This window comes from Corvus moneduloides, chromosome 8 (genome assembly GCF_009650955.1).
Source record: "Corvus moneduloides isolate bCorMon1 chromosome 8, bCorMon1.pri, whole genome shotgun sequence".
NCBI classification, from domain to species: domain Eukaryota; kingdom Metazoa; phylum Chordata; class Aves; order Passeriformes; family Corvidae; genus Corvus; species Corvus moneduloides.
Window position 1 is genome coordinate 11,672,323 of NC_045483.1, and position 12,501 is coordinate 11,684,823.

Genomic DNA, 12,501 nt, shown 5'->3' on the forward strand with positions numbered 1-12,501 from the left:
GCCACTGTGCAAAGGCCACGGCAAAGGAAAGAGGAGGAAGGGACCTGCAGTACCATATAATAGCATCAGAGCCCACAGATTACAGCAGGGGGCTGTAGAGAAGGAACAGAGGAAAAGCAGGAAGAATCAGACTATGGCCCCAAATCATCCCTGGCTACATTTTCCTAATTATATAGTTATATACCTAGTTCTATAGTTATCAGGTTACATATCCTTACACACATGTAAACATAGGCATAGTATCCTCTACATTTCTAAAACACTTTTTTTCTTTTAAACCACGTAGTGATTAAAAGGGGATTTTAAAGACGTAAAAAAGCACAGGAAGCTCCACTCTGTCCCCTCCCATCCTACTCTGAGCTGCCCTCACGCAGCTGATTTTGACAAACACAGGTACAGCAAGCTTTGTTTTGTTAAACCTGTTAGGTACCAAGGGCAATAAATGTTCCAGCCAACTCTCTGAGGTAAGAATGCACAGCATTAGACAGGGCTAGAAACAGAAACAACAGGACTGAACACTTTCACACACACATCAACTCACTCCTGCATCCTCACACATTCCATGCATCAGCTCTGGCCTCTCACCCTTGTCTCCCCCAGGGTGAGCACGTGAGGAGAACTCTGGCTCATTCCAGCCTCAGAATAGCATCCACTTAGTCAGTGACTTTTATGACTGTTAAACTTTGTCTTTGGGAAAGAAAATAAGAACCTCCTCTTTTACAGAAGACGTAGCATTCTCAAATGATTCACTATTTTACCATGCAACATTTGATCTCATTCTGCAGAATTAGACCTGCCTATTTCCCCTTTCTATGAGTTGTTTCTCCATCTCCCCAATCCAGTTTATTGCCTGTTTCCAGTAGCACTACAGGAAGCACAAATAAATTTTTATTTTTTTAAATCCACAGAAAGATGAGAGCCCAAAGAACAAAACCTCAGTGCAACTCAGAAAGGCAGGCTTTGTTAGTTGCAGTAACAAGGAGGAACAAGTAATGCAGATAATCTGAAATTAATTAAAGGGAAAAGCATGTAGCATTGAACCTGCCACAAAGAGGTGCTGTATGAGCAAGCTGAGAATGCTACACTATCAGCAATGTTGCCTTTGATTAAAGGAACTGAGTTTTCAGGCAGGGTAGCAAAAACCAACATGAACACTTAATTACGAAAATTAAGGACTCCTCAGTGCTGATGCTGGAGCTGCGGTTTAGGTGCCTTGAAAAAGAAACAGTTTCTGCTTTGGATCAACAGACCACGCTATCTGTGAGTTACCATAGGAGGGATAACTTTGGAATCTTGCGACCAATTTGAACTGAATTCAACAAGGGATAAAAGGTCACAGAGGTGCAGAATTGCTCTACGCTGAGCTGAGGGAAGAAGCAGGCCCCAAAATAGTATCTGGCCAGAACCATAAGCCACCCAGTGTCCACTTTCATAGCTGGCAGGGCTCCAACTGATTGATTCATCAATCACAGCCAGCTCTACAGCACACCTGTAATGCTCAGCCAAGGATACCTTGTGCCACTCATAACCCCTCCAAACAGGCAGCAGAAGGAGGGATCATGACAGAGATGACAGAAGACACAGAGAGAGAGAAGAGTCCTGGAATGGCACACAGTTAAGTGGCTGCAAACTTCTTTTGCTTGACAAAATGACCAGGCATTTTACTCATTTCCTGGTCCTTCAGAGAGCAGACAGCTCTCACAGGTCAGATAACAAAGTGTTCAGCATGGCTACTGGGGCAGGGCATCAAAAACACTCAGCAGAAATCATAATCTGGTGGGCTGCCCTGGCCAGATCATTTTCTGCTTTATTCCATATCCCACCGTTTTCTGAAAGCCCTTCTGTTAAAGGCTCAGCTACTCATAGGTAGCCAAACAATCTCTATTATACTTCTGTGACACCTGATATGGACACTGTGACTGGATGGGGCTTTGTCCTGGTGTTGCTCCAACCGTTGCCAAAGTACACCTGAATAAACATTCTTTCTTCTGAAATACCAGTTCTCTCTAGTAGCATGGCTATCACACCGGTTTGCAATCTCACTGTCTCACAGGCAAAGCTCTTTTCAGGCAAGGTACAAATGTGTTTTTCAGGGCCCCCCAGAACAGCAGGCAGGCCTGCCTCTCCCACCACACACTGTGTGCACAAGGTGACAGGTCTCCTTCACGTGCAGGCTCACCAGTCCTGTCCTGCACCAGGCTTTTGGCCAAACTGAAGGAAAACCCTGTCCCACTCCAAACACAAGGTTCATGCAAGTTCAGAGAGCCAGTCTGTCTGTCCACAAGTGCCAGGCCCCAGCCCCAGACACCCACCTGCACCCCCATCCATGCTTCCACTGCAGTGTCAAATACTAGCAACATTTGGTTGGTTGGGAATAAAACTAGAAAGACACTGTGGGTGGTAGAACAAGGACATTACTACTCACATGCTGGCCTAGCCCTCCACCTGGCAGAAGACTGACACAAGGAAACCCAACCATGCCCCACCAAGAGGGCAGAAAGAAGATTCATTTGCCCTGTCTCACTCAGGAGTGCTTCACCTGCACCTGGTGTTGGACAAAGACTTTTCCCCTTTGGCTGTGAAGTGGAACATAAATGGTGGGGAAGCCACCTTAACGAACCTAGAAGCTTACAAGACCCTTGAACTCTGCATCATACTACATTACCCCAGGTAAAATTGCACAAACAGGCACTCAAAAGTACACGTGCTATCATCCTAAATTATTCCAACTCATTCCAAACAATCCACATACTTCAGAGTCAGCTCCCACGCCCCTCATCAGACAGATGTGACGCCTCTCCTGTTTGCATTTCCAATGAAAGCCCAAATTCATGGCTCCCACAGTCTCATCATGTTGATTCTCATCCAGCTCAAAAGGAGCTGCAATTTCAAACGGCTTGATCTGTGAAGCCAAGCAGGTAAAGGGACTGGAAGAGCAGACAAAGATGGTCTTAAAACACTTTGAGACAGAACTTTGCAGTGCTTTAACTTGATCAATCTGTTAATGATTTTAGCTGTGCATGTTCTACTTTTCTACTCTTGAGAGCCCTGTTCTTTTCCTTCTTAAGTCCTCACCTATTTTTCCTTTCTTTCATGAAATCCCTTATAAAAAAAATATACACAGCATCTAAGCTGCAGCAATGAAGTAAAATAAGTCCTTTGTTATTACGTAGACACATCAATACTGAGTAGATCCAGAGTAGATCCCTCCTTTCTTGCATGCCTCAGTTTTCTCAAAAAAATAGAAAAAAAAGGCTTATACTACTGACCTTCCTTTTAATGACCTTGGGAATACACAGCTGAAGCAGGCAGCAGAAGACCTTTATAAGTACAGTCATGTCTGTCATTCTGCAAGCTCCAAATTGGCAGGCTTTGGTGGTAAAGGACAGGAAGACCTGAATAGAGAGATGTCTCCATATACACAGCCATCCACCCCACTGCCTTGTGCAGAATGAATTCACCTCCCAGTTTTCTAACAGGCAAATAAGGCCACAGACCAGCCAAAGATGCCTGCACCTCATGGTATTGACCACAGCTGGGGAGGGATTTTTCAAACAGTCACCAACTGCAGGGAAAGACTAACAACCAATTAAAGGTCCCACTCCCTCCCCACCTGCACCCATGAGGTCCTAAAGCATTTTGGCAAGAGGAAGATAATCATGTTTTACACATTCTCTTCCACCCAACAGCTTTTGCAAATGTCCATCCATTTCAAGCCTCAGCAACAGCCCTTCACGTGAGTTAACTCTTCCTTGTAGATACAGAAGCCAAGACATGGGGCAACACACAAACTTTAGGCACAATGGCAAGACCACGAATCACAAAGACAACCTGCATGCACAGCCTGCTCTCCTCTGGCACCCAAGGATGCACATCTGAAATCAACCCATACATTACTCTCTGCCTCAAAAGTCAGCAGGAGCTCTGTGTCAAGTCTTCTGCTCCATTAACCCCTCACTGGGGTCCTCTACCAAATCCCCATGAGAGGCTCAAACCATTTCTGGAGTCTACCAGCAGCACCACTGAAGATGTACCAGCAGTAACCACATGTTACAGACTAAAGCAGTGTCAAAGCAGTTGCTTCCAGCATCCCAAGTTCTTCAGCCCATCATTGACCTAAGTGATTTGCAGTTGCTCGGTCCTAGTTTTTTTTAAATCCCAAACATACATTTTAGTCCCAAAGAGATCGGTATGTGCAACCATTATTCCCAGGAAATGTTTCTTCGTCCCACAGTGAAGTGGCTGGTAAGAATTCAAATTCTTTCTGTTCCTCCACATCCACAAGAAATGAAAAGAGGAACACAAACACTAAGATTTGTGCAACACCTTCAACTTCAAGAGTGCCAAGTGGCAGGGACCTGTCAGGGCAAGAGCATCCTCTGTGGATCAGGCACAGGGAGAGAGGTGATGGAGCCCAGTTCTCCTGCCCTCCCCCGTCGCTGTCGATGGTGTGGGAGAGGGAGCAGATCGGCATCGAGGTGGGTCTGTCAGCAGTGACCCTCGGGGGCTGGCGCCGACACAACGGGGCAGGGCAGTGGGGGAGATGCAGGGTGCCGCCAGGACCCGCATCGCTGCCTCCCGTGCCGCACAGGTCAAACACGATCCCTCTCCCACACCGGCTGCACCGCCGGCAGCTGAGGGGGATGCTGGAGGTTTTATAGGCACATGACTCAGGCTGGAGGGGACGGAGCAGATGAGAGACTCCGGCACAGGGAATCCCATCTTCAGGAAAAAGCCTGACAGCGATTAGAGACAGCACAAAGGGAGACAGCATCAGTGCACGGGACGGCAGAACGCTTTACCACGAGCGCGTGTCTGGTAGGAGTCTCCTCTCTCACGGAGGGAACCCCAGACAGCGGGAGTTCCCAGAGTCAGTGACTCCGAGCGGGTTTCCATATCGATATTCCAGCAGCCTCTGCCTCCCCAGCACGCAGTCCCGGGCTCCAGCAGCGCTCCCTCCCTTTCTCAGATGCCCACGCTCCCTCTAGCGCCCGGCTCCGCTTCCCTCACCCGGGCAACCCGCACCCTTCCCTCAGCCTGTGCCCGGGGATCCACACCCCGCTGGAGCTAATTAAAACTGCTGCTATTTGGGGCACGCAGGCCCTGTAGTGCTCTGCAGAGCTGCCTGGCCGGCGATTGTGTCGCGTGTCGGGATACGAAGACGAAAAAACACCGCGACAGCCTCAGTGTCAGGGCTTTGCCACTCGTTTTAGTGGGAGAGCAATCAGGTCTCCTTCAGCACCGAGAGGGATGAACAAAAGAGAGATATGATCACTCAGCATCAATCTGTTCTTACTTTTATTGCATTCTGGGACTCCAAGGGTTATGAGGGCTGGAAATTGACCCTAAAATTTCCATGGCAGATTATTTATCAAATATGTTTATACCCACACAGCCACGTTCTACAAACATGCAGCAAATTTTCTTTGGTTCCCTCAGTCTCATAACACCCCATAAAGGCAGGAAAGGAAATACTTCCATGCTCTCCTTTTTGCACGGAAGAAATACTAACAACAGTGATGTGGTTCTCCCTGAACATTAAGGGGAAGTTAGGATTTGGGAATTTGTTTACCTTGGATTCCTACACAGAGCTTAAGCAAACCAGGAAAGTTGCATGCAAAGGTGTGACTGCAGCAAAGTATATTCCGGCTAAGGGATATTTCAGCTTAAATTTCCTGTTGGGGTCCACCAACTATGTCACCAGAGTAGTCTCCAACATGGCTTACAGCGTGGGTCAAACTCGCACAGAGTAACAAACTGAGCCAAGCAAGAGACGGTGAAAGGCTGAGCACAAGAGAGAAGGCAACTCATCTGCCAACACTCCTGTGGCTGTAATTCAGAAAACATAAAGGGTCCACAGGTCTCCTTGCTGTACTGCTCCATGTTTCCTCACCTCTGTACTCATTTTTCAATCTTATTTTCTGCTGCTATAGGATCCTACAGGTTGAATTCTCAACTACAGTAAACTAGCCTAGATCAATCCTACATCAGTTTAAACTGAGGATCCAAACAAATACTTTGCTGCTTTGGGGAATTTCTGCAATTACAGCATTCAATGCTTCACAAGGAACATGTCATTTAATTTACTGTCTTGATTGAGGCAGGTTGGATTCAACACCTTCAAACACACATTCTCACTGGAAAATTGACCAGAGCCCAGCCAAACCCAAGCCTTAGCTCCATAACTGACAGGTCCCCTGCAATGTCTTCAACCAACCCTAACCATGAGCTCAGGCTAGGCCCTCAATTCTGACAGGAATCTGAAATTGTGCGAGTGCTAACTGAAGTAACCATGTACTGCTCTTCGTTCTACGCACAGACACCCAGGGAGCTCAAGGAGCAGTACACCACGGTATGACTTGAGTAAATTCTTGACTGTTTGCAAGACTGATTGCCAGTATCCTTTAGAACAAGTAACACTAAAGATCTTTGCCCTTCACCTGTGCTTTTCCCATTAGGCAACGCTGTTCTGCTATGTTTTCTAAAATCTCTACTACAAATGCAGCTATAAATTTGGAAACTCTCAGAAAGTTTCATCTTCCTACAGCCTTGCCTTCAAGAAAATATTTGTTTCATCTCACCTCCCATTTGAGAAAAATCTCCCCCGTCTAACATAGATCTGCTCACACCCATTTTCAAAACACTTCATCGACTGATTGGGTGAATGTTTTCCATTATGAAAAAAATAATTAAAGTATCATGTAGCTGTTTCTATTTGCATTTAGTCCACTGTGAAAGTTTAGCCACAAGTTCTAGGCCTCATCCCTGATCATGGCAAAGTCTGAGTACTGAGGTCTGAAGAGAAACTGCTGACAGACACCTAGGACAGGAGCAGTTCTGTTTCGTAAGCTTGGAACTACAAGAACATCAACAGTTTGCTGTGCCAGGCAGGGAAACGGCCCAGGGAACAATATCCACAATGGGCCACAAATAATATCCAGGCCCATATACTGGCCATCAAGCTGACTTTGCAATGAAACCAGTCTGGAGAGAAATAACACAAAGAGTATTTTCCAGATGTCTTCTCCCTGCCCTACTAACTCAAAGAAACCACAAAAGCAGTTGCCATGCCAGAGTTTAATTTTCGTTCCCAATCTTCTATTTAAATATTAATTAAAAATGGGTTGGCAAGGTCCTGGAGAAGGACTTAAGTGGCAAGCTTCATTAATAAAGATAGAGGAAAGTGGTAACGCCTCAAGATATTTTGCCAGAGTTGGACTACCTTCAACGGCAGCAAGAACATAACCTAGTCAAAAGGTATTTGAGAAAGAAACAGTCTAGCACAGAAATTAAAATATTTACAAAATGCAGTGCAATTAATATGGTTGCTCTGTTACCATTTTTGCACTCTAGGAGTAAACATTTTAGACTGAAATCCAGCTGGACTTTTGGAGCAGATACCCATGGCTGACAACTAAATGCAGCTTTGCCTGCCTAAAGATTCCCCTTCCTCCCTTCCAAGCATAGCAGTCTATTTGGAATTGCAAATATTGCCCATCACATACTGCATTGCAAGGCATCTTAATGAAAAACTACCTGGCACAGACTGAACCCATTGGCCTCCCCAGCTTGTAATTCTCCATGGGAGTGAGTAATGTCTCAGCATCCAACCACCAGTACATTAGCAGATCACACCAGAACCCTGCCAACAGCATTCAGAGGAATCATTCCCGGAAGAGACAGGCTTCACTGTGAGAACTTGCACAACCTGCTTGTCACTGCCAGCCCCCAGACCTTGTATAGGGTAAAGAAAAAGGATGGGTGGTAATAGGAGGTAAAGAAAACCCATTCAGAGCAGAATGGTTCCCATCAGATCATCATCTTTATATGAGTCTTGAAAATCCCCAAAGACTTTCTTGTACCTTGCTGCAGCACTTTCTTTGAGAAGAAACTTTTCCTAATGTCCAATATGAGGTATGTTGGGGCCGTTAACACATATTAATCCCTCTTCAACCAGTAAGATAAGCTTCATCTTCTCTCTGCTTCCAATGTCTGTAAGCTACTGCAGCACTATTAGCCTCCTCTTTATCATCTTGTCCCAAAGGCATCTCATATTCCAAGTCTTGGAGTCAATCTTGAAACCATATTGACTCTAGAAATGACAGTCACAGGTTGACTGGACAAAACAGTGCAGTGTGGCTGCCGAGATAAAACAAGGCCCCAGTCCAGCATCTCACTAGTTCTCCTCCTGCCTTTCCCACTTTTCAGGGCCTGGATCATGCTGTAAGCATCAATGCAATTTGCACAAGTAGCAGCTGCACCATTGAAGCACACCAGGCTTCGGGTTTATCTTCTGCACTGCTCTACTACAATGAGCTAAAAAAAATGCAAAACTGACATTTTTCATATAGAATGAAAAAGCCAACCCCTAGGATCATATAGGAACTTGGGCTGGCTGCAGCAACCTGCAATACTACACATGCCTTAGACAAATGCCCTCTCCGGCTCTTACTGGGGCATTATGGTGCATTTCTCATCTTTATGCCAGAAGTTTGAGAGAATTTATGTCAGAATCTGGGAGATGTCCCCGCCCATGGCAGTGGGGATTGGGACTACATGATCTTTAAGATTTCTTCCAACCCTTAATATTCAATGATTCTGTGGAGTTTGCCTCTGGTTACTAGAAAGGCAAGGGCATATACACATGGGATAGCTAAAGTACACAGCGATCATTAGCTGCAGCACCTCCATAGGTGGTGGGCTGAAAATGTCTTCCAGAGAAAATTAGACATGTGCATCTTTTCTTCTCATATTGAAAAAAACCTGCCCACAACACCACAGAAGTTGTAGTAATTCCATCACAGAAAAAGCATGGACAAAATTAAGTACTTCCTATAAAAAGCTACATTCATCAGAGGAACAGCTCTGAAACCTAATGACAACAGTTCCCATTTCCCATTCCACCAGTGATCATACCCGAAGAGCAATCCTAGTAAGTGTCTTTTATTCACTGTATCTTCTTAAAATCTCTTGGAAAACTAACCAAGAAATGAGATAGTGAGATCTAAAACCGTAAGAGCATTAAAGGTACTGCTACCTTTTTTTGCAGATCGTTATCCTAGAAATCAGGGAGAGAGGAAGGAAGAAAAGATCATATGAGGAATCAAATCATCTTCACAGGAAGGTTGGAGAGACCATCTGATGAGCAGAACAAGGAAAATTTCATGCACTAACATAAACATCTAGAGAGGGAAAACAAATGTAGAGGGTACAACTGCGCACTGAATGGCACATTTGTACACAGCATATGTGTTCAGAGGGGAATGGTTTTGGAAAAAGAATGGCTTGCAGATCTGTTGGGAATCATAGTGTTTTTCATTAAAAATTCTCCTTTCTTTAGAAAAGCTTTGGCAAGAAAACATTTTATCTGATCTCTCCAAGGTCCCTCAAGAGCTTCATGACCTTGCTCAATAAATGCTTCTATTAGGGCAGAGTGATACTTGAAGCCCAAATAGAAGTCTGCTTTTTCTAATATCAGACCCACTGAATTAAGCCAAGTTCCCTTTATACAAGCACAGAGAATATAAACCTCACCTCTACACAAAATAGTATTCTTGTATTTTCCTAACCATTTTCACTTGAAGATCCTCAGGTACTGTATAAAGCAGAAATGAATTCTGCTCCACACCACCACTTTGTGGTAGCTAAGTAGTACTATCCTCATTTAACATGGAAGAGGAGATCTAGAGGTTAATTGTCTTTCCTAAGGTCACAGAAAAAGCCTCTGGGCAGGACAAAGCAGAGAACCCAAATTCCCTGATCTCACCAGCCTTTTGCCTCTATAGTAATCCTGACCTCACTATCTGCAAATGGAGAAAACAAAAGTTTGTTGCCTGGAAGGGATTATGTTTTAATAAATTAAATTGGGATTTTAGGGATGTGTGAGAAAAGGGGGATAGGAGATGGACAGAGACTTGCTTTTAAAATAATATATAATATATAATTAATATATAATAAAAATTATTTTAAAAGCAGAGGGTTTTAACATTCTAGGTTAACAAGGCATCCAGCAGCTGCAAAGACCTCCCTTTTGTGGAGTGTCTGCAGATCTACACGTCCCAGTAAAACCCCAATTTTTTATTACCTTCCTCATCTTTGCAAATCCATCCAGTTTTTAGGAATACCCCACCACTAATGCATGAAACTTGATTGATGGTGTTTTTAATAATACATAAGTGACAAAAGCTTAGGTTTTGAAGTCTGTTCAAGTAACAGAATTGTAAAAGCAAGCTGTTTGCCTCTTTACTGCTTTGGCAGCCTGAATACAATAACAGACAGATACATCCTACTTACTCTCCTAGGTCAACTGGCATAATCATGACACGAGTTAGTATCTGTTGTCCATCTTCAATACACCTTCCTGCTGCTTTACATCTCCCATGACCCAAGAAAATTTATGCTTTGTGATGTGGGGCTGGGAACCAATGTGGCTGGCAAAAGAAGCCACATTGTTTGCCTGAGTGACCTTGGGCAAATTGCTTCATGTTCCTGTGCCACAGACACCCCAACAGTAGAATTAGGTAAAAACTGAGCTGCAGCAGAAAAATAGGCATTGGATTCAGCCTTAGCTGTTGATAAATGAAAGAACCCAGATTCGAGCATATAACTTTCCCGCTACACAGTTATAAAAAAAAAAAATCCAATTAATTACTAAATGCAGTATGTTTTCTGGAAAAGACAGGAGTGAAAAAGTCTCAGAATACTAGACCTCATATTAGAAAATTCACAAAAAGATAACATTAGTATTTATTAACATGCTTGCTTCTCCTTCCTACAAACACTACACTGGCAATAAACCAGTCTTTTGCTTTAGCTTGTGCTTTTGAGTTGGAAGCTTTCAATGCATGGTATTTTGAGGTGCAAAATCCTAATGGCATGCCATAAACAATTGAGACATTTTCTTTCATTACTCTCCTCAGTCACCTAAAGTATAAGGAAACTAGTTGTTTAAATAGAATGTTTCTGTAAAAGAAACCAAGGAAGGAGGGAGAATATTGTGAAAATCACTTTCTGAGCTGTGCTTTAGGAAAAAATAACCTTTCTTTCCCCTGCAAATGCCTACAGAATGAGTTTTCTTTGCTACTTTTAGCAGAAATACTCAAAACTATTGGAAATCCACGCTGGGAAGGCATGGGGGAGGCATTTTAGATTCTTTTGCTCAACACCCCTTGATTCAGCATTAAAATGAAACAAAAGAGAGGTGGTTTTCTTCATTACATGGCATGTTATATTAAAAATTAATAGTTCTAGAGACAAGTGTAGTGCTGAAATATACCATACAGCTGTTTTCTCTTCAGTGTTTACTTTTGTCTTTAATGAGAGTGAAATTCATGCCTGGCAAACACAACTGCCTTTAAAAATTGGTTAAATAAAAGTAACATCCACATTGCTGTTAGAATTATTGCCTAAGTAATAATAAATAGACAAAAAAACTTCCAGTCAAAAAAAAATAAAAAGATGGTTGAATTGCACACTAGAACCTGTAGCTGATGCACAGATAGACAGACAGACAAGTAAGTAGACAATTTGTTTTTCTCATGGTTAGTAAGTTCCATGAAGAATGTATCTGAAAATGCAGCCAATCTATGCTGTTAATAGTGTTATACTCATTTCCAATAGTGGCAAAACAATAAAAGAGGCATTTTCAAGGCAGTGACAAGCTATAATAATCAGAATAATGGGAATATTGTCACCAGACATACAGGTTTCCCAGAGTCATTTAAATTACATCTGTTCCCAGACTACATGAGAGTAGAAATGGTATTTCTGACACCAAGTCAAAAGAAACTTTAAGTTTTGTCCACAGCCATCTGCCGGGCGTTGCAAAGCGGGTGTGAGGGAGGGCCCTGCACTATCATGGCACAACATGTGGGCTTTTGGGACATGCCCCCTACACACGCACACACACAATCCCACAGGCTTTCAGGGACACCTCAGCGACTCGTTATTACTGACTTCGGGGAAAAGGCGTGAGATGCCATGGATTTTTTTACAAACTTTTCACTGTGCTTGCACTACGTGCCTCCACTCTAAGCTCCTTGACGTGCTGTGGGGCTTTCCGCCCCTTAATGAATTAATGGGATCTCTCTTGCCTCCAGCTCTCACAGCGGGGCACTGGAGGGCTTTTCCACCACCCCTATACATCATTTATCCCAGGCAGGGAGGCAGCGAAGCGTGTCACGGTGTTTATGACATATGGAGAGACGGAGAGTGAGGGTCCCCAGGGGAGCGGCCCACGGGACACGCTGTAGCGCAGCGGAAGGGCTCGGGCCAGCCCGGCCCTTCGGGGCGCTGCGGCCGCGCTGCCCGGGGACCGCGGCTCTGCCTCCGGGGGCGGGGGCAGAACGATGTTCCCACGCGCCTTCACCTTTCCCCAGGAAAACTTTTCTCCTGCGGCCATCGCTCCGTGTCCCACTCCCGCTGGCAATAAGGGCACGGTGCCCACCCAGCGCCCCTCTCCTCCCCGCACCCCGGCCCCGGCGCCAGCCGCGGCCCCGTCCC

The 12,501-nt window shown here is 44.5% G+C and overlaps 1 protein-coding gene across 1 annotated transcript in view; it reads right to left on the reverse strand.

Annotated features, from left to right (window-relative positions):
• The window catches only part of SORCS3 (sortilin related VPS10 domain containing receptor 3), a 280,734-nt gene that overhangs the window by 267,378 nt on the left and 855 nt on the right, over nucleotides 1–12,501 (reverse strand).